Consider the following 22,723-nt stretch of genomic DNA (forward strand, 5'->3'; position numbering starts at 1 on the left):
AACAACACACACTGACTGCTAGCCTCTCAGGGCCGGAGGGATGGGTAAGAGCCACACAAAAGTTTCAGAGCCTTTGGCTAAGTGAATTAAGTGCCACAACATGCCTAGAAAATAATCACATTAAAGCCAGAGCCAGAGGTTTTGAAGAAGGACCCCCAGACAGAGGTCTGGCAAATAGCATCCTTTCATAATCATTTTGGGGGAAGGATGAGGCATGTGACAAGGGTCTCTGACCCCTATCTAGTTTATCAGATGGCAGTTACCAAGTCAATTTTTGTTTCTGCATTATTTAATAAATTATTCATATTGTACAAAAAAAGGAATCTAAAAAAAAAAAAGACCAAAAGAAAATTAAACTGTGGCACGATGAAGGTGACTGTGTGACCTTTGGCAAGTAAATCACTCTCTTTCTCCTAGGTTCATATCCTCTTTTTCAACATGCGATACTTGGAGCAATGACTGCTTAAGTCCCTTTCAACACAAATAGTGTATGATTCTACTGTTTTTTTAAAAAACAACCCCCATGTTCCTGAGTCCGGAAGATAGTTTCTCCTTTTTAAAATCTATCTGGCAGACATTGTTTGGGGCCTGAAAAGTTGAACACAGAAAGCTTAGAGAAAAGTAGTGTGTGTGTGTGTGTGTGTGTGTGTGTGTGTGTGTATGTGTGTATGTATTTAAATGACATTCATCTAAAAGTACAACCCCTCTTGATTCTTGATTTACTCTCTGGGTCAGGAAAAGGTCCCTATATGAAGTGAAAGCATTTTCTATCCTCCTTTGAATGCCTCACCACAATATAACTGTCGGCCGCTTGTGCCTTCAAATAAGCAGATCCAGCCTGAGCCCTGTAGCAGATTTAAAAGCCCTCCTGTTAGCTCCATCATGACCTAGATCGTAGAATGAAGACTAATAACTCATTTGCAATGCTTATGATGGGCATCAATGGCAGGGTTCTCCCAAAGAAACCCTGTTCCCCTTCTCATCTGATAGGACCACAAATAAATATCATATTTTTGTTCAATTGTTACGTAGGGCATGAGGCTATTTCCTAATGAATTACCTGCCCCAGGAAGAAGATCTATAACTCACCAGCGCTTCAGGCAATTTTTAGCATGTGTCAGATTGTGTTTGCATTGGAGAAATTGCATTGGTTTTTTTCCAGTGCAGGCAAACTATCTGTTTTTCTTTCTGTCTTTATGCAGAGATGTACAGTTCAACATACCTTTACAAAGAGAAAAGCCTTGTTTGTGTTTAAGAGTCTGATGGGAACATACATACAATGTTCATATGCATAAAGGATGAGACCAGGTGAGGATATAATGTTTGTATTCACATGCCAGATACAGTTTTAATACAAACCAGACAAGGCTCGAGTTTTGTTTAGAGGCAGCTACCATGTACAAATTATGAAACCAGAGCATTGAACTAGAAAAAATGGTCCTGACTAATAATAAAGTGCAGATTGGTGTGTTCATTAAATATACAGATTTGAAGCAGAATTAGTAGAAATTACTAAAATGGAAATCTTGTCAATCGTAAACAAGACAGCTGACAAGTCAGAGGAAAAAAAAACCCCCGAAGTGATTCATATCTTATAGGATTGTGTCTGAGAATGATTTAAATAAATTTGGACATTAGGTGGTGACAAGATGATAATGAAAAATAGCATCCAATTGGAGAAAAGTCTGTAGAAGGCCTGGGGGGAGTATAAAAAAAAGTAAAGGGGAAAAAGGAAGAGTGAGGGGGTCGTTTGGAGGATAGCTGGTTTGTAATGAATGAATGAATATATGAAATCTAGAATATTTATTTCCCAGTAGCCGACACTATGGAGACATTCAACTATTGTTCATAAAAGAAAATCATGTCCCTTCTGAGTTGAGCAGCATCAAACAGATTATCTGCATATAGAACTCTGCTGGGAGGCCAAAGAGGCGTCAGCTGGAAGTATAGTATGGGGAATATTGGCTTATTTTCAATCTTTAATTTCAAAAGTGCCATAAACAGGTATTTAAAAACATTGTATGCAAAACAAAGGGGGCCACTGCCAGGCACAGGGCTATTTAGGTGTTTTTCATATATTAATGAAAATCTCACAGCCTTGCTAACTCCATTCTACAGAAAAGGTGACTGTTCCTTGAGCAGTTAAGTGACTTTCTCAAGTATATAAGCTGTAACTGGAATCCAGTTATGTCCGATCCCAAAGACTCTGCTTTTTCCATTACAAGTCAATGCTGCGGGCTTCCCAGAAGAAACAAGAATAACATTACATAATGTAAAGCTGATGTAAAAAAAAAATGTCAGCGTCTGTCCTGCCTCGTGTACTCAGTTGAAGCAAGCACTGTGAGACTGACAGAGCAGATGAGAAACATCACTTAAGATAATTTTTCCTGCTAAACTCTGTTGTGCACTATGCAAATATGATTGCAAAAGTGGAACATTATCAACACTTTAATGCTAGTTATCTTTCAAAGATGATACTTAGAGCAATCAACATAAACTTGGTATACTGTATCCTAAATAATAAAAACGTTGGCTTGCATCATTCTGACATCTTAGTACGACCTAGAAAGCCGATCTGGATGAAATATAGTGATAATAACATTCTGCCTTTAAACAGCATCTTAACAGTCACAACGTTTCATCACCTGGGGTGAGTTGGGGGAGGGGAGTCAGAAAATAGAGAAGGACTTAGGGGCTCAAATATTTGGGGGCAGAGTGCCCTGGGGAATTCTTGGGATGGGGGACTGTAAATCAAAGTGAACATACTTTCATTTGGTTCTGGGTGATCTCCTGCTTCCTGTCTCCCCCAAGAGAGGGCTGATAAGAGGGACCCCTGCATGGCAGAGATATTCCCTGCTTTTGGTGCATGAGCAGATACCCTGAGCTGATACTAAACAATGCCACTGAAAATGGTAGACTGAAGCAAGGGATAGAAAAGGTAGGAGGGAATAAAAGAGGAAGGATGGGAATTTAGTTTTTAGGGACATTTTTTTCTCTCTGCTTAATTATACTTTTTAATTGCTGCGCTGCCCTAGGACACGAAAAGGTGTATTTCATTCCAAATTTCTTACTAGTCATATGCCAACAACCACATTATTACCAAGAGAGTTCCCTCTCAAATAAAGGTGATAACATACTGGCAAAATGCTCTGTGATTTGAGCTACTGGTCTGGGAGCTAAGAGGCCTGGGTTCTAGTCTTTGATTTGTTACAGTGACCTTGGAAAGTGACAAGTCACTTTCCTCACTAAGCCTAATTCCTCTCACTTGTAAGTGGAAGGTGCAGGGGTTCTGTCCACTTACCCAGATTCTCAACCTTTCTTTGTTCTGTTTCTTGCTCCCCCTTCATGAAGCTCCCTCCTGGTGCTTGAACTCATTATGTTTATCCTCTTAAGGGAATTTTAAAAAGGCTGTAACAGCATAACAGCCTTTTCTGAACCCCTAAGCCAGTGAGGGTGGTTGTTTGGAGAGAGACAGAGGATGGTTTCCTGGTACTTCTGAAATCATGCTGGTCTGGATCCCTGACTTTGTCGACCGACTGTAGAGGGTGGACTTTGTGAGAACAAGCAGGGGTAATGGAGCCAACACAGATGTGAGATCGCATACTCACTCCATCAACTGCCTACTTGGTGACTTTGGGCCAGGTTTTTAAGTGCAATATGGGGACGATGATAAGGCCGATGTCACAGAGCTAGTGTTTACTGAGAGAACACACAGTAAGTGTGAGTTTTGTACTTCTCTTTCTGCTTTCTCTCTAAAAGGTGGGCCTGGGGATGACCCCTGCTCCTGACATCCCCCCACCCCAGAAAAAAAGAGTGCTGGGAAGTGGGCCGGTGAAATGCAATGCCATGTGCTGTGTGGTCTGTGGCTGGCCCTAATCTGAGCAGAAGGGGGGCCTGGGGCAGGATAATTTCATGATGTATTTTGTAGTTGATCCACAATCTGACTGAACAAACATTGTAAAAACAGCACATTATGGCCCCTGGCTAGGTAGCTCAGCAGGTTAGAGCATTGCCTCTATACATCAAGGATGTGGGTTTGATCCATCCCTGGCCAGGACACATATGAGAATCAACCAATGAGTGCATAATAAGTGAAACAACAGAATGATGTTTTTCACTCTCTCTCTCTGACTGTCTCTCTTCCTTCCCCTTTCTCTAAAAATCAATTAAAAACAAAACATAACAAAAACAACACATTATGAAATAGGGAGAAATGCAGCTATGAACTTCTCCTGAGTTCTGGGGCAAAGATTGTGAATTCTGAGGTTTTCAGAAATCTCAGAAACGGAGCTCAAACATCTGGGGGACATTGTCCCACCCTAGCTGACCAGGTTTTTTGGCCCTTGTGTGTGTAGTAGTCAGAGATAAGAGAGAATCTCAGAATTAGATAAGGAAACTGAGGCCCTGAGAAGTGAAGTACTTTGCCAATGGCCATGCCATTATTAGGTGGCTAGAAATCAAAGATGAAAGGCGTGCACAACTGTGCAGAGAACCAGAGGGGTTGCCAAGGGAAAGTGGTAGAATTCTATGCAGGGCCCTCACAGAGTATGTTGACTTGCTTTCTTACTGGACCTGAGCATAGCTCTGATTAGCTCTAAGCCTTTGAGTTTTCTTTTAGAGTGATAATAGTTATATCTATCTCTGAGAGTTGTTGGCAGGATAAAAATGACACAATGTGCAGAAAATACAGCACAGTGCCTTGTCATAATGAGTGTTCAATAAATTTAAGCTAAAAGCATAATTTTTTACTCAAAAAATTAAATAAATAAAAGACAGCCATGTTACTATTGACCAAGAAAGATGGTTAGTATAGTTGGCTTTGTTCTTCTTTTCTTTTCTTTTTTGACAGAGACAGAGAGAGAGATAGAGACAGACAGACAGAAAGAGAGAGAGATGAAAAGCATCAATTCTTCATTGTGGCTGGCTCCTTAGTTGTTCACTGATTGCTTTATGTGCCTTGATGGGGGGGGGGTGGCTAGAGCAGAGCGAGTGACCCCTTGCTCAAACCAGCAACCTTGAGCTCAAGCCAGTGACCTTGGGCTTCAAGCCAGTGACCTTTGGGCTCAAGCCAGTGACCATTGGGTCATATCTATGATCCCATGCTCAAGCCAGCGACCTCACACTCAGGCTAGTGAGCTCATGCTCAAGCTGGATGAGCCCAGGCTCAAGCCAGTGACCTTGGGGTTTTGAACGTGGGTCCTCTGTGTCCCAGTACATTGCTCTATCCACTACAATACTGCCTGGTCAGGCTAGTTGGCTTTGTTATTGATGAAAGCCAGAGAAGTCCCCCAATGCCTTGATAAAGTGACATTGCCACTCATTGCAGAGGAGGCCTATTGGAACCATGCCTTCCATAGGTCTAACTAACTCTCCTTCTCTTGGACACCTGAGCCTTAAAGTTAAGGTCTGTTTTTGAGGAAGGGACACTATGCAATAACTACTTTATCATTGTTTCCCTTCTGGTGCAATCTGTCAGCAGGAATAAGAAGAGACACTGAAGACTGTAGCTGTGGATGTGACATCCTTTGGGGATGTCTGGAAGAAACAAGATGACATTCAGGACTTGTTGGATGTGATGGACAGCACAGACTGAGTGAGAGAAAGGGCCAATTTTTAACTGCCTAAGGGAGACATTGTAAACAATATCCTCAGTAATCTTCTTAAATAACAGGGCCTTAGACCCTTCCTTTCTGGAAATAACAATAATAAAAAAAAACCCTGAAGACTTCTTGGAAATAGATACCTACATTTTTTTTAGATAGGATTAATGAATATTCTTTTAATTGCTTAACAGAACTTGAAGGAAATAAAGCTGGACCTGAAATAAAATCTAGCTCTATGCTGCTTACAAGAGATGCATCAAAACGTGGAACAACAACAACAAAGGCTGGAAGGAAAAGGATGGGAAAAGAAATAACAGGTAAATATCAAAAGAGAACTTTTGGTGTAGTTTATTAATGTCAGTTAAAATAGACTTGAAGACAAAATACCTTACTGGTGATAAAAATGGTATCCAGGTAATGAACAATGTGAAAAGAACAATTAAGTAGAAGAACAATTCTAAACTTGTATACCCCTAGAAATATAGCTTCAAAACAAAAAAGCAAAAAATGAGGCAATTTTAGGGGAGAAACAACAAAGTAGAAATCACTGTAAGAGATTTTAATATACCTCTCTCAGTAACTGATAAAACAAGTTGGAAAGAAAACAGATTTGAGCAACACTATCAAACTTGGTCTAGTGGACAAGCTTGGAAAACCTTTATCAATAATTAGAAAAATCACATTCTTCTGAACATAACTGGGGCATTTATAAAACTTGATTATGAACTATCCCATAAATGAAGCCTCAATAAATACTATGATATAATGTCATACAGATTGTATTATTGACTGCATTATTATTTAGTGAGAAATAATTAGCAAAATAAAAAGAAATTTACCTACTTTTCCTCATGCATTTGGGGGGAGGCAAAAAGGCATTTCTAATAACTCACTGGTTCAAGAAGAAATCACATTGTAAATTACTAATTAAGTTAATTAAAATTCTACATATCAAGACTTTGTGTCTTGCAGTCATAGAAATACTTAAAGAGAACTTAGAGCCTTAAAAAGTTTATATTTGTAAAGAAGAATGACTAATAATGAATGATCTAAGTGTCCAATGGAAGAAGTAAAAAGAAAGAAAAATATAGTAAGCCTAAAGAAAGGAGGAAAAAAATTAATGATAGGAGACAGAAATGGGAGATAAGGGGACAGGTAGTAAGATTTATACTCTAATATTCTGTAATAAGTCCTTGGCTATTTTTTGGATGAGGAGAAACATCTCTCCACTGCAAATACCTTTCCCTCTCAGCAGAATGTAGTCTCTGTCCTCTGAAGACCTTTCTTAGAGAATCTGTGTCATCTTTACAGTAGATGGACCAAAACAGTGTTTTTGTTCATCCCTTATAGCCTTGGTATCCAGCCCAAGTGCTCCACAGTTCTATTCAGTGACTTTTCTTCTGTAGTTATTTGTGTATTTACCTCTTTTGCCAGATTGTAAACTCTTTGAGGGAGAAACTGTATCTTTCTCATCTCTGCTGCTCCAAACATGTAAGCCAGGGCATTGTACAAAGAAGATACCTGATATTAAATGTGTTTGAAGTTGAGTTGAATTTGTAGACAGAGTTTCTCTTATAGACTGAGAGAGAAATGGGAGAAGGAGGGTGGAAATGATTCCTGACTCTTACAGACTTGGAAATCTGATTATAATTCAGAGTAGGCTACTGCTGACCTTCAGCACAGAGAGAGGACCTTTTCCCATTTGTGGGGATGGTTTTGTAGTGTCTTAAGAAACACAAACAAACAAACAAACCCCTCCATTGAGAGGAAGCACATTCCTCTCTGAGTCCTGTCTGTGGCCGGGACGCATGAGGATTGGTCAGGGGTAGAAGGTTTTGCAGTTGAATACTACTCAGGTTTAAGCCCCCATTGCTTTTTAAAATTATCATGGAAAAATATACATGACCTAAAATCATTTTAAGTTGTACATTTCAGTGGCATTAAGTACATTCATAATGGCATGCACCCACCACCTCTCCCCGTTTCCACAATTTTTTCATTATTCCAAACAGAAACTCTGTCCCCACTGATTTTTTGCTGCGCAAGTTTGGTCAAGTTGCCAATTTCTTCATCTGTAAGTCAGGGCTAATTATATTACCTACTGAATAGGATTATTGTCTTGACTAAATGACATAATGCATGAAAACTTCCAGCACAGTGCCTGGCACTGTGTTTTACTGAGTAAGTACCCAATACATGCTCCTATAGAAAAGAACAAAGGGAAAGAAAATTCAAATTCTTTGGAGCTTGGAGACGAGGCATACATAGTTCATGAAAAGCTTGCTGGACAGCGTCTTGATGGGGCTTGACTACAACTCTGTTGGTTAATAACCTCTCCAGGCTTGGGTCTGGAGGGGTTTATCTCTAAAATTTCTTCTAGCACCAGCACTGCATCTGGCATGTCATGGGAACTTAAGAAACTCCTATCTGTGTGAGTGAATGAACACATACATAAACACGTCAATGCTCGGAGGTAAGATAGAGATAATTTTGTCTTAGTTTTAAGTTTATCAATGAGAAGACTGAGACTTGGAGAGGTAAAGTGACTTATCCCAGAACAGAAAGTTAGGAGTAGAGCTATATGAAATAGTCGATGCCCCTTAGCATATTGTACAAATCTTACCTTGAACCAGAACCCAGAAAAATAGCAGAAAAACCTGAGAAAATCCAGAAGGCTCATACAATGCCCAATCCAGAGTACAAAGTCTACAAATGTTCAATGTCATTGTCCCTACTATGACTACACATTTGACCCAGAATACTGCAAATAATTGCTTTTCATTAAGAAGAGAACATTTCCTTCCAATATAAGGGCAATGGTCGTTCTGGTGAGGAAGGTCATGGAAAATAACTATTTTAAAAACCACGATTCTTGGAGAACTAGGAATTTTTAAAAGACCAAAAATAGCCCACCCATTTTCTAACCTCAGCCAGCTTCAGTTTTATTTGTCAGGTATGGGAATTAATACTTCACGAAGCTGTGGCGAGAAAAGTGAGATAAAGGATGTGATGGTGGTGGGCACAGTGCCTGGCGTATGGATGGTGTCCAGCACATGTTTGTTCTGAGCAAAGGGGAATATTATTGATGAAGCGTACTCTCCAGCCCTATCAACAGTCCACTTGACCCTGCTGGGAAGATTTGCTGGTGCTCTATACACTTTGTTTGCAGTGTGACCCAAAGAATAACCTCAAGGGAAGAGGTAGCCATTAGCACTGGAGCAATTTATAGCAAGCACGTGCTGCTGTTTGGCTGCTGTGCCCCAGGTTGCAGTCAGTCAGAAATGGCTTCCCATGTTTACTGGAAACATAGAGAAGTGTCTCAGCGACACTAGTGCTGTGGCTGCAGGTTTCAGCCTGTTTCCAGGCACACAGGTCGCTTGACATAGAGGCAGTTAGTTATCTTATCTCCATGTGGAGCAATGATGGGAAGAATCCTGACTGGATATCAAGACACTGGGTCCTAGACCTGCCCACCTATTAGCTCATAATCTCAGGCAAAGGACTTTACTTCTCTGAACCTCAGGATCCTCTTCTATGAAACAAGGGGCTGGAAATGCATGATTTATCTGACCCCCTCCAGCTTGACAATACTATGGTGCTATTTATTTATTCCACTCACAGCTCTCCAAGTACTGCTGCTCAGTGAAAATATGAGTGCCCATCTGTGTGAACAATTGCACATACACAGGAGTGTACACACACAAACGCACACACACACACGCATGCATTCTGATATACTCAGAATCTTCACTTAGGGAATTAGCACAAAAACCTAATAGCCATTTTACTCACCACCTTTAGAGTGACATAACCCAGCTGCTTCTGGACTAGGACCTCATCTTCCTTGTGACTCGGTGCTTCTGCTGCCAAATGAGGTAGAAATGGTGCAATCTGATTTCCACCCCCCAGAGCAACTGCTGCTGCGGCTGCTGCAGCCGCCCGCCTTTTTGACCATAGATGCTGCATCAGCAGAGAAGTGCTGAGCACAGCACATTTCCAAGCTGGGGGAGGCAGACTGGATTGCTGCAGGGGGAACCGAGTTTCCATTCTTCCAAGGGCTATTTCCACCCAGGGAGTTTTTGTGGTAGGAGGAAATTTACTTTTGAACATCGCAAAATCCAAAGGGATGAATTTGAGAAAACTTGGCTTTTGCCATAATCCAGTCCCCTTTGTGAAATCAATTTAACCATTTGGGATTGTGATCTTGCTTCCCGCTAAAGCAACATTTGTGTTTGTGGATGAGGACCGTGACAGGGTCTTTAAAGCATCCTGGTACAAATGCTTGGCTTTTCTATAGAAGGGTGACCTTTCTACAGACTTCCATGGTTCAGGACGACATCATTCAGCCTGATAGAACGAGATAGTCTTTGTGGTCCTGGCTTTCCTGGCTCAATCTGTTGGGAATAGAACAGGGCAGAGCCTGGGACTCATTAGCTATGGGGGTGAAATTCACTTTCTAGTTCCCACAGATGCCCCCCTGGATTGTTCACTCAACTTTTGGGGTGCCAGTTTCATTGGTAGTCAGTCTTCACTTCCACATAAATTTTATAACTAGTGGTCTCTGGGCATTGTTGCCACTCTGATTTTAGTTTTCTCAGATGAACACCACTCACAGCATCATCATGAGTAATTGTTTAGATGATTTATGACAATGGTTTGCAAATCTTTTTGAGTATGTTCCCCATCAGTGAAAATTTAGTTCATATATACATGTATTTGCAAATGATAACACACTAATATCATTAGCTAATATCTCAAGTCAATATATATCTAAGGATGAGGTTCATTATTAAGAGTAGTGGATGTTAAATGATATTTCAAACAATTATGATACTTTCAAAAACATTTTTGGTCAACTTCTTGGGTTTAAATAAGTTATCATCATTTCGATGTTATAATACAGTTGTGAATACAGTTGTAATATGATTGACCTCTTGCTAGAGGTAGAAGTGCCAGCTCAACCTTTTTCTTTTGCTGTGTTATTAGGAGTCACTTCCATTTGGGATTTCTTTGCAGGAATCTTTCTAAGCTAAGCATCCACTTTGGTGGGGGGTTATTTTAATTAAAACTAGATTGTATAATCTGCAGTTCCACTTACCCTTTCCACAGTGTGGAATTCCCACTCTTCCCTCAGGATAACATGTTTTCTGTAAGTAACACATGACAAAAAAAGTCATCAACGTTAAGCCATATATTAGATATTAATAAAAATTTTTTTTCTGATATTTCAAATAAGAGGTTTTGATATGGTCTTTCTTGTACTTCAGTGGATGGTTCTGTTTATTCCTCCTGGGATACATATGTGCTTATACTCTTTTTTTGAAAACCTCTGAGTTAAAGACGGTAAATGTGTTCTGTAAAATACAAAGAGCTGACCAAAGGAAAACAATGGTAAGGATGCATACCCAGAGAACATCTTTATGGGCTCACCTACATTTTTATGACCTCTGAACACTTTTTCTACACTGCATTATCTTCACTTAAGCCAGACAGTCAGGTGCTCAGACATGAAATGTACATGGTGTACAAAGAGGGACTTGAGTCAGTTACCTTTGCTGTTACTTTTTTCTCTTAGAAATTGTTGGCTGCTGGCGTACAAAATGTCTTCTTTGGAAATGACATGTAAAATAAAGGCTCTGTGTTTGACAAACAAACAAGCAAGCAAGGATTAAGAAGGATCAATTCCATTGGTTGTTACTCACAAGAAAATTGAACAGGCCTGGTTATTCTTTCTTTGTGATTGGAGTCCCAGGTAAGTTGGTCACACCTAGATCTTTTTTACTCCAGATGTGACCCCCTGTGTGACTATTGTAAACACCTTGAGCCTAGATTCTAATTCCTTATTCTCTGAATTGAAGGCCTAAGAGACTGTGTTGTAAGAGGGAAGACTTCTGCAGGTTTAGTGTGGCTGTAGAATTATAAATGGGCAGAAAGAATAATGCTTCTGCACTGGCCTTTCAGGAGACAGATAGTTGGGTTTCAGACAACCAGAACTATCAGTACAGGTCTAGGGTTTTGGACATAACACTCAATAATCCTTCCCTGGATCCTGAAAATTTCAGTTGTTTCTTCAAATGCAGTTAGGTTACAGGATTCTGGTATGAAATAAGTGGGGTCAAGTTATATTGGGTGTTGAGCCAGAAGAGATGCTGCTTATGACAAGCCAGACTTTGGGAGAAATGAAATACTCACAAATTATGACTTAAGCAAAATATTTATCAGCAAGTATCTGTAGCTCACTCTGTGATACATACATAGGGTGGGGTAAAGACTCTAAGTCCTTGTACCTTACAGATTTTATTGGGCTTGGAGAAACTCTGGAAAGAGCTAAGCTTTCTCTAGAACAGAATGATAGTTCCTGAAAATCCCTTTGATAGTGTTTTGGTCACTTTAAAGACAAGTGAGAAAGACACCTATCCAGACAGCAGTCTGGCTTGAAACAAGCAATTCTCTTTGGAGTCAATTTGGCTTCCAGAAGACTAATAGGGCAGCAGAAGTTCAAGGATCATGTGTATTCCAGCTTCAAAGAGAGGGATAAAACACCAAGAAATAATTTTAATTACATATTCAGTGAAAAATAAATGGCAGTGAGGGCCTTCTTTCTTAATATGTTTTCTCATAGTAGCAGAGTAGTAGCTGGGCACATGCTTCATGGCAAGACTGATATTCCCAGTTTCCCTTGTTATTAGGTATGGCCATGTGACTGAGTGCTTATCAATAGAATCTGAGCTACTTTCACTTCTGTTTCCCAAGATGGTGGTATGTCTCCTCTATGGATGATGTGGTAGCATGTGCGCATGCGCAGATGATGACGTAACACCGTGTATACAGCGGAGCAGCCCACGGCCATGCCAGTCAAGATGTGGACAGTACAGAGGAAAGTTCAGTGTGTTCTGTGGCTCGCTAAATTCGAATCCGTGACCAAAGTGCAACGTGAATATTGGCGCGTTTATAACGAAGCGCTACCACATAGAAATAACATTACTCGGTGGGATAAGCAGTTGAAGGAAACCGGCAGTTTGGTGGAGAAACCCCGTTCTGGTAGGCCATCAGTCAGTGACAAGTCTGTAGAGGCTATATGGGATAGCTACCTAAGGAGCCCTAAAAAATCTGTGTGTGCGTGTGCTCGACAATTACACCTAAGCAGGACTACAGTTCATAAGGTGTTAAAAAAGTCTCTGTTTTATGGGGTACAAATTTGGCAACAGATGGAGCCCACATCAAACTGCACTGAATAGGTATGAAACTGGGAGAGTTTTCCTTTTATTTGGTGCAGATTTCACATTTCTATTGTCTTTTGTTGCTTTCCTGTGACCGGTCAAAAGTGCACCATGACTTTACGGACACACTATATTTCTCATTACATGAACTCAGACATTACGGTGACCCAACTTGGGACATGGGGATGATGGTGATTCTCTAAGCGGTGGCCAAACAGTGATTGGATTCCTGAATGACCACATGGAGTAAGGCTACTGGCCTTCTTTTGAAACTTGGCCTACTGTAGTGGATACTGTGGTGGGCTGCCTAGACCTTCCCCTTCAGGCCTAAAGCACTCAATACCCCAGATTCTGGGAACATTGGCTCCTGCTGATTCACATTTGCATTCTTCTTCAGGAACTGTTCTTGGCCAAAGAGAGCTGAAGTTCTATACCTCCCCCAAGGGGCAACCCACATCCAGTGATTAGTCAATGCTGGGTTGAAGGACCTGGCCCCCATGCCTCAATTTTGGACAACTCTGAAAGGTATCCCAGCTATAGAGTCCTTGTGGTATTGGCTGAAGCTTCTGTTGCAATCATAACAGCCCCTCTGCCCAGATGCTGTTCCAGAAAACACTCCCCAGTCGATCTCTGGCATGCAAGTTTCCTTATTAGTTTATTTCCTGGGAAATCTGACTCAGTTTATCATTCACACTGTGACTGTTACATGAGTGGGGAAAACCCCTTATTTATTCCTTAAATCTTTGCAATGTTGGGTTTAGTTGTTACAGCACCTCAAATTTCACCTAAATCCAACTATTAAGTAGTGAGAAACAACTGATGTGGGAATTAGAAGACTTAATTTTTGAGGGTTTTTTTGGAACTTGTGTTTTGACTTTGAAATTCACCTCTCTTGGCCCTAATCTTATCCATGAAATATAGGGATTGGATTGGATCTCTGTAAAAGTCTCTTCCAAATGTAATAATCTGTGATTATTTTCTTTCTAAAATGTGTCTCTTCATGAAGTTACAGTGATATCCAGTGGCAGTTGCCTTAGTTGAAAATTTCCACCCAAGAAAAAGATTTGGAATGTGACTCTACATCATGACCTCTCTTTTGCTTCTGCTCATCCTGTCTCTTTTCCCTTCTGCCTGCACCACCTGTCCTCTATTTCTTTCTGATTCATCTCACTCACCAGCCAGAGAGTAGGTCCAGAAAACCTCAGTCATTTCTTTGAGCTCAGCTGCTGCTGTATGCTTCCAGCTGAAATTCCATCTGGAGCTACTGTTTTAGGCCAACTCCTCCTGTGAGAGTCATCTTTTTTCTATGGCACCTCTCTGCCCTCCACCCCAGGGGTGGCTTGGGCAGAACTGGCCACTGAGGACAAACATTGTATATTTTCTTTTCCAAGTCAGAGCTCTTTTGGAATCAGAATGCTCTTGATAACTCTTTCTGGGAACACAGTGCTGCTCTCAGCACTGTAACCAACCAGAAGCACCCAACCCTGCCTTCATGGCTCTTACACACAAGTGTAAGCCTTGTCCTTCAAACAGTCAGGACATGGTTAGCTTTTCTTTTAATAGTAGTTTGTAGTTTAAGAAGTATGTTTTCATGCTATCTCAACTCATCTCTAAAATAACTCAGCAAGTCTGATATTATTATTATCCTCAGTTTGCAGATACAGAGAAGCTAAATGACTTTCCTAAGATAGCAGCAGTATAATTGACAGATTTAGGACTGGAACCTACATTTTTCTTTCCTATTTTTATTTATTTATTTTAAATGGAAATTATTGGGGTGATATTGGTTAATAAAGTGATACAGGTTTCAGGTGTACAATCCTACAATACATTATCTATACCAGGGGTCGGGAACCTATGGTTCGTGAGCCAGATGTGGCTCTTTTGATGGCTGCATCCGGCTCGCAGACAAATCTTTAATAAAAATAATAATAACATTAAAAATATAAAACATTCTCATGTATTACAATCTATTCATTTCCTACCACTCATGTTCATGGTTGCGGGTGGCTGGAGCCAATCACAGCTGTCCTCTGGGACAACACCAAATTTTTATTGGATAATGTGTAACGTACATGGGTCGTTGTATGGCTCTCACGGAATTATATTTTAAAATATGTGGTGTTCATGGCTCTCTCAGCTAAAAAGTTTCCTGACTCCTGATCTATACACTGCCTTGTGTGCTCACCACCCCAAGTCAAGTCTCCTTCTCGGAACCTGCATTTTCTAACTACAAAACCTGTACTTTTTTCCCCCCCTTTTATTAATCTAATAAACTCCTTTTCTAGATCCATGCCTAGATCTCTGGGCTCTCATGAAACTTGAGTCATATGTAGGTATATAAATGATTACATTGCAGTGTACACCTCCCCCCTCAATAGATTGGGAATGCCTGAAAAATAGAGCCTATGTGTCTGTCATCCTTTTGTTTCACTTGAATGACTAAATATTTATGGTGTATAATAAGTTAAATGTGCTTTTTGTATAATACCCAAACCTTTTACATTGTGTAAGGATAATAGTAATAAAGACTGCTTATATGGAGAGACAATAGGAGGCAGCATATGGGTGTGACATAATAAGCCTGGAGAAATATCCTCTTTGCTTATTGTACCCTTCCCCCAATATCTTTCTTAAATGGTGACATAATCTTTCATTTCATGACAAGTAATGTTTCAAATGAAGTCTCCTGTTGACTTAAATTCACTCCAGTATATAGAAGATGTCTCCCAAAATCTCTCCTAAGAGTGGGCTTGGAAAAAAAAATTATAAAAAAAAAGAGTGGGCTTGGGAAGCAGGTTGTGGAAGAGCTGCATTTGAAACAGGGAAGGAAGAACCACAGAAAGAGGAAACAGGACACAAAAAGTGGATTCTTGGGACATTAGTGGCAAATCTCATCTGACAGTTTGGTAGGTACAGGTCTTGAAGTTTCAAGAATCTGTTTTCTGTGCCTTCAGAAACTGGTGTGAGTGGTGGGGGTAACAGTAAAGGTGGGGATATAAGGCACTTTGTCCCAATTCTGAAACAGGAAATTCAAGGGTTGAAGGCCGCGTGACTCTGGAGCTCAATCACAAGTGGAGCATGGCGCAGCCTGGAATCTCTCTTGCTGTCTCTGCGTGATCCGAGCACCAGGCTGTGCTACTTCAGCACCGAAGACAGCGCCTCGAAGGCCTTTTTTTTTTTTTCTTCCGGAAACTGAGCTGAGACTCTGAGGCTATTTACATTGGGGTGTTCTCCGTGTTTGATGCAGTGTCCTTTGCAAAATGTGCTAAAGATTGGAACCTGGGGTCTTAAGGAAGGCTCAGCATCCAGGAATCTAACTCAAATTCCTTTGGGTTTTACCCCAGGCTAGTAATCATTTACCTTTTAAGTCTATTATTTGGGCTTTAACTCTCCCTTTTCTTTTTCCAGATGCTTGAGGCATTTATCTCATCCTTTCTGCCCCATTGTTTCAGAAATAAGATGGAATTCTGTGGCATCTCTTCCCACTCCCTATAATTAATCTCATTCCTTTTGGTCTAAATATGCTCTTTCTCTCCTTGCACTTTCGCTCTCTGTTTTCCATGCGAGAATGGCTCAAACAGCCCTGGGTTTAGGGAAAGCATGGATGGATACTAAAGTATGATGACAGAGAATTGGGCGCCCATTTCTTTTCTACTTTCCCAGGCAGAACATGGATCTTTTGCAGACATGGTTCATTAACAAAATGAGCATGTTTCTATTAGTAGGAATTCCAGGTTCATTTCAGACCAAGGTGGAAGATAGTCTCTAAGAATCTCTAAGGCTTCAGAGATGTCACAAATTATTCAATAAAAGACACATGGACAGTCCACCTCTATGAAAGGCCACCTTGGGTATATTTCAAATTCTTCCCCAACCATGAAGTTTAGAACAGGTTACTTAACTTTCTGAGTCTCAGTTTCCTGAACTGTAAAGGGATGAGTAACAAATACACACCTTATGTAAAAACTAATGCGATCATTTATGAGAAATTGTTAATTGCAGTGTGCTACCTAATAATTAATAATAACCATCCCTACAAAACCTTTGATGGGAAGATATTGGTATTTCTAGTTTCCTAATCATTGTAGGCTATGAAAGTATCAAACCATGCCCGCCAGAGAGGTGCAGATAGTGGTCCCAGGACAATTCAAAAGGAAGCATGTCATCCTGCTTTGAGTTGGCTGTTGCCTGTGAACTTGGCTTTGGTACCTTCTGTATCTAAAAAAAAAAATCTTCCATTAAGTTAATAAGCCAGGGACACTCACACTGACACCTTGATTTATAAGACAGTCACAGTGCTGCTGGGAACAACTACTGACACATCCCCTCCTCCACCCTCAGTTCCCACTGACATTTGGACATCTCAGACCTTGCAGAAGCCTGTGGGTTTTTATTAGTCATTGCCCACATGTTCCCATCCATCCCCCAGCTACCTTCATGTCACTTCTACTCAGTGCTGCCAGATCTTTTGAACAATTTGACTTTCCTTTAGAGTTCCTAAGACAGACTGCTTTGTATTTTCTCTAAGGAAGAATAAGCTCTATATCTTTTAGTTTGCGAACAATGCAGTTCCTGCATATGTGTTTATATAGGCATTTAGCCCTTTCTAGTTATCTCATTATGTCCTAAGATGGATTGTGGGATGACCAAGCTTGGTTGTCTACACATCCTCCATTCCACCTCCTTTCTTAACAGAGCTCCAATTGTGTTAGTCTGTTCTTTCTTCCCTATGTAGCCACATGCCTGTAGAACGCTGACCTTGCCCCCAGCTCCAGAGAAGTCCTGATTGGGGAAAGAGTATTCCTGTTCCCTATGCCAGCAGTTACTACTCTGAGGACTCTATAAAAGGCTTCCTTACCCCTAAGAGATGGTGAAGTGTCTGGATGAGGCATTGAGAATTGTTGCTGCCAAATTCCTACCAACCTAATATTAAAGCCAACACCATAAATGACAGGGAAAAGGAGATGAAAAAAACCCCAGGTCCTGGGTGACTTTGCCAATCAATTCTGAAACCTGCATTTCTTCTGGCTTTACTGTTATATGAGATAATTCAAGTGTTTTATTGATTGAGCAGGGGTTTCTGTTACTTGCAGCTAAACACATTCTAATATACTCAGTTACTGGTCAGGAGATGAGTCTAGGTCACTTGTGAAAGACACAGTGCACACTTGACCTGCTCTTGAGCTCCACAAACAATACCCCACATCAATCTACTGAGCTTCTTAAACCAACAGCCTTTCACTCACTCCTGCCATTCTTAGCCGCGTGTGTCAGATGCTGTAAGGTGGCAGTAGCTAGGGACATTTTCTGCCTGCTTGTGGATTCTACTTTGTTAAATATATGGATTCATTCTTAATCATAGCTGGTTCTATTTCCTCTAGGCGCCAAGCCTCATTGGCTAACTTAATTGCTTGATGTGTAGTTTTTCTTTGTTTTGGTAGGAAATATGTCCTTTAGTTATGTAGAACAAGAAGCCTACAGGGAAGGAGATATTTACCGGGGAGAAAAACCCTGTTGCTCCTTGGAAGTCAGTTTGGAGGCTCAAGATTTTGTATATGGGACCATATTTATTAATCTTTTTTAAAGGAACCTTTTGAAAGGGTATCATGTCCAAGACTCTCTATTAGCTAGAACAACAGTTTCTTCCTCTCAGCTCTGGTGTCTTGCCTGCCTCCCAGGGGCAGTAAGAAAGTAGAGGAAGCCATTTTTAAAGGCTGATTATTCATGCTTGCATATGGATGAGAATTATAGTCTACTAGATGAAAATTAGAAAGGAAAGGACAGATGGGGGAACTGAGGGACAAAAGAAGCTGTAGAGAGATTAATTTCATACTCAAAACAGATCCAATAGTAAAATTCAGTCACAAAATCATATCGAGCTCTTCCCAAGTGCAAGTTTTGTTGGGAGGAGCACTGAGATACTTTCTCTATCTTTGGAGTTTCACTGTCTAGTTGAAAGATTATATAAACAAGCAAAAAGTTACTTTTAACTATAAAACTAGCTGATAGGAAAACATAAATAATTGCTCTGAACAATGATATTAGCATCACAAAAAGATAGGCCATTACTTTTTAAAATTTTCAAATAAACTGTATAGATAATAATCTAGAGGTGAAAGAAAATTTGGGGCTATAATGGACTAAAAAACTATGGAGGATATGGGAATGATTTCTCAACCATCACTGTCATAATTACTATTACTACTGCTACTCTGACAATAGCAGCTGCTATTAACTGAGCATCTAATGTAAACCAGTGCTATTCACTCTCCTACAGTCACTCACAACAGCATTTTAAGGTAACACCTCCATTTTTTAATAATGAAACTGACAATTAGATGCTTAGGGATTTTTTTAAAAAAATCAGCTTTATTGAGATATAATTCAAATACCATACAATTTACCCATTTAAAATACATAATCAAATGGTTTTTATTATATTAACAATTATGCAACCATCAATTTCCAAACATTTTCATCATCCCGAAAAGAACCCCTGAATTCATTAGCTCCTTTAGTCCCCAAATCCCTAGGACCTTTGCTTAAGGGTTTTAACTCAGTCCTGTTAAATACTGAAGGATTTGTAAAAGCTCACAATTCCTGAATTGTTAAACTATTACTTAGTCCTTCCCCCCCAAGCCCTACTCACTATGACCCTTTTATCAAGGTGTAGATGGTTTAGTTTAAATATGAGGATAAATTCCTGGATGAATTTTTACTAATAGTGTCTATTTGATTGTACTGATTTGGATAAGAAGTTCTAGAATTGCACTTGGAGGCTTTCTCTCTTTTATACTTATGTGCTGCCCGAGGCTGGGACTGTTGAAAATTTCAATAAAATTTTCTTTGCAGCGTGTGCTGAGAGCTGAGGAAGGAGAGCAGGAGATTCACAGATGACTAAACAAACAACATGTATCATCCTAGGTCTCACTTTCAAACACTGAAATTGGTAACTGAATACCACGTTTTACAAAAGCAAGAGCTCTGTCTCCTTTCCTTTCATCATTTGGTGGTTTAGCCAACTTGGAAATTGGTATATGTTCTTGTTACAGAACTCCCAGTGGGTCCCTCTGTATTGAGAACCGCTTGACAAGATTTTAACCCACTGTCTAAATTAAAAAACTTGGTGAATTTGAGATGTGGAATCCAAAACTGAACATTAAAAACATTTGAAATGCAGGCACTAGGATATTGAAGCTTAAAGCAAGGACCTGGAATCTTCTCTTACCTATGTTAAGTAAACTGGGAGAGTAAAGAAGGGTGTTGGAGTTTGAATGGGTCTGTTCAGACTGCTCTCAGCCCTGAGACTGAGAGAATATTAAGTAATTTGTCCAACATCAAATAGCTATTCAGTGGAGGAAGAGCTGAGCTTTAAACTCAAGTTTGCCTGATTCCAAAGGGTGTTTTCTTTCCAATATACCAACTCACTAAGAGCAAGTAGAGTCATGGAGAAAAACCAAAGACCCACGAGAGTAAATGATAAACAGAACATATTCTGAGCATTCTAAAGGGAGATGAAAATTGTATCACCCTGCAGCAGGAAAGGTGGTCCCAATACCTAGAGGCTATTTTGAAGGGGGGAGGGTAGCAGAAACTCCTTCATTTAGCTTAATCTCTCTGGGCTTCTGTTTGTTTCTCTGGAAGGTGCCGTGTGGCTGCTGGGTTCGGAAAACAGAGCTTGAAACAGAAATATGTCCAGTGGTGGGATTCAGATAATTTAACAACCTGTTCTCTGCCCTAATGACCGTTATAAGTATAAAAAATGATATACCGAAAGGTAGTTTATTATTTCATGCATTTAATACTTAAATAAGAACAATAAAAGAGGTACACAAAACTAGATTATGTTATAAGAAAGAGTTTTAAAATATTAATGAAAAAATATTAAATAATACCTGACAAAAAACCAATAAAATTGTATTTAAGATACTTTCATATTGCTTTTTGATTGGGCATCCTTACTTGCAATTTTTTTCACCAGTGGATGGAATGAACATTATTGTGAGCACTTAGAATATGCTGTGCGCAGATGAACATTAAGAAAGAGTAAGGAATGTAAGTTTGTGATTTCTACATTGGACAGCTGCTCAGGTGCCCACCTTAGAGTACCCTGATTACAAGTGTCATTTTAACAACCGGTTCACTGAACTCCATAAAAAATTAGGTATCGGTTCTGCTGAACCGGTGCAAACCAGCTGAATCCCACCACTAAATATGCCCCTCATTCCTGACTGTCTACTATAATAGTGTGCTATATTCCTTATAGCACACTATTTCTTGATTTTTTTAAACCAATTTATGTGAGGGCAAACCATGGCACTCACATAAATTTCCACATCCATGTTGAAGTGCCAATGGTGTGACATCTTTATCTTTCGTGCCAGGCAGGAGAGACGTAGAGAGGAACAAGTTCAGACACAAGGGAAGGGGCCATGAACCTTACTCTAGTCTCAGCCACTAGAATATTGTCCTGGACTCTTAGTTGGACTCCTATGGAGAAGAATGAGACCATGTCTGAAAAGTGACCTGAACATCTTGCGGCAAGAAACTAAATAACTCTAAGGCCTACAGTGCCATTGTCTGCCTCCCATTTGTAATCCTGATTCAAGGACCAGATTTAGTTTCTCTTTTTAAAGAACTGGTCTGCTCTTGAGTTGGAGAGCTGGAGTCCTCTTATTTTCCTCTTCTGGGTTTTCAAATGATGTCAAGAACCCCTAATGGCATGGCAACAGAAGCTGTGAAAATCCTAACCTGGAAATGTGGGATGGAAAGGACTTCTTGGAGATGACAGCCTCTAAAGGACAAGTTACCCTCCTGAAGGCAGACAGGAGGCTGGTCCTTCGCTCCGTTTTGACATTTCCTACTGTGGCTAGGATCTTAGGGAGGCAGTATGCCAAGGAGCAGACAAATACATGGGCTCAGTCTGAAAACCAGCTCTGATACTCACCGGCTGTGTGGCACTTGGCAGGCTGATTAATGTCTCTGAGCATGTGACTCAGAATTGCTGTGTAGATTGTATCAGAGGATGAATAATTGAAAGGGCTTGGCATATACTAGGTCAACATACGGTCCGCAGGCGGGATCCGGCCCACGTAATGAGTTTATGCGGCCTGCAATTAAATTTTTAATATTCTCCGCTACTTTAAAATCTCTGCTACTCAGAAGAAGAAGTGTCTTTGATTATTGGAAATCAAGATATTTAAGAAGATAGTGATACGCGGAAAAGAATTCCGCATGTGACTAATCTAGGGTTAACTTCCAATAATTGGTCGAATGGATTTGCAATACTTCTTTATTAAAAAAAAAAATTCCATTATAAAGATTTACAACTTTTGTACTCGTCTGTACTTGATATGAACTGTTTGACGTTTAGTGGTGGCGATGTGAAACCCACATTCTTTTAGGCAGAGTTTGCCAGTACACACCCAAGGTCAAACAATTTGTTATTTTTGTGGTCAAGTGTGCTGAATCAAGTGGTATTGTAGCATAGACAATAGCTGTACTTGATAAATGAAAACGTGCCCAGGCTGATTGTAAAACGAAGTAATTGTTTTATTTGTGATATAACCCCTTCAAGCTCATTCTATTAATTAAATATTGTTCTGATTAATTGCAATACAGTTTGGATATTTGCACAGTATGTAATTATATTTTTATTAAAAATATTTTTAGGCCCTGGCCGGTTGGCTCAGTGGTAGAGCGTTGGCCTGGCGTGTGGGGGACCCGGGTTCGATTCCCGGCCAGGGCACATAGGAGAGGCGCCCATTTGCTTCTCCACCCCCCCTCCTTCTTCTCTGTCTCTCTCTTCCCCTCCCGCAGCCGAGGCTCCATTGGAGCAAGGATGGCCCGGGCGCTGGGGATGGCTCCTTGGCCTCTGCCCCAGGCGCTACAGTGGCT

General features: G+C 40.3%; 1 long non-coding RNA gene across 3 annotated transcripts; it reads left to right on the plus strand.

Moving 5' to 3' along the window:
* The first annotated feature begins 3,465 nt into the window (after window positions 1–3,465).
* On the plus strand, window positions 3,466–14,778 carry LOC136337497 (uncharacterized). Of its 3 annotated transcripts, XR_010731843.1 has the most exons (6): window positions 3,466–3,714; window positions 5,477–5,593; window positions 5,795–5,920; window positions 7,984–8,076; window positions 11,179–11,355; window positions 12,357–14,778. It is a non-coding gene; the product is annotated as an uncharacterized lncRNA (long non-coding RNA). The 3 variants fall into 3 exon arrangements; XR_010731842.1 differs by lacking the exon at window positions 7,984–8,076; XR_010731844.1 differs by lacking the exon at window positions 7,984–8,076 and having other exon boundaries at window positions 5,480–5,593.
* The last annotated feature ends 7,945 nt before the right edge of the window (window positions 14,779–22,723 follow it).

The sequence above is a fragment of the Saccopteryx bilineata genome, chromosome 1, assembly GCF_036850765.1.
Source record: "Saccopteryx bilineata isolate mSacBil1 chromosome 1, mSacBil1_pri_phased_curated, whole genome shotgun sequence".
NCBI lineage: Eukaryota > Metazoa > Chordata > Mammalia > Chiroptera > Emballonuridae > Saccopteryx > Saccopteryx bilineata.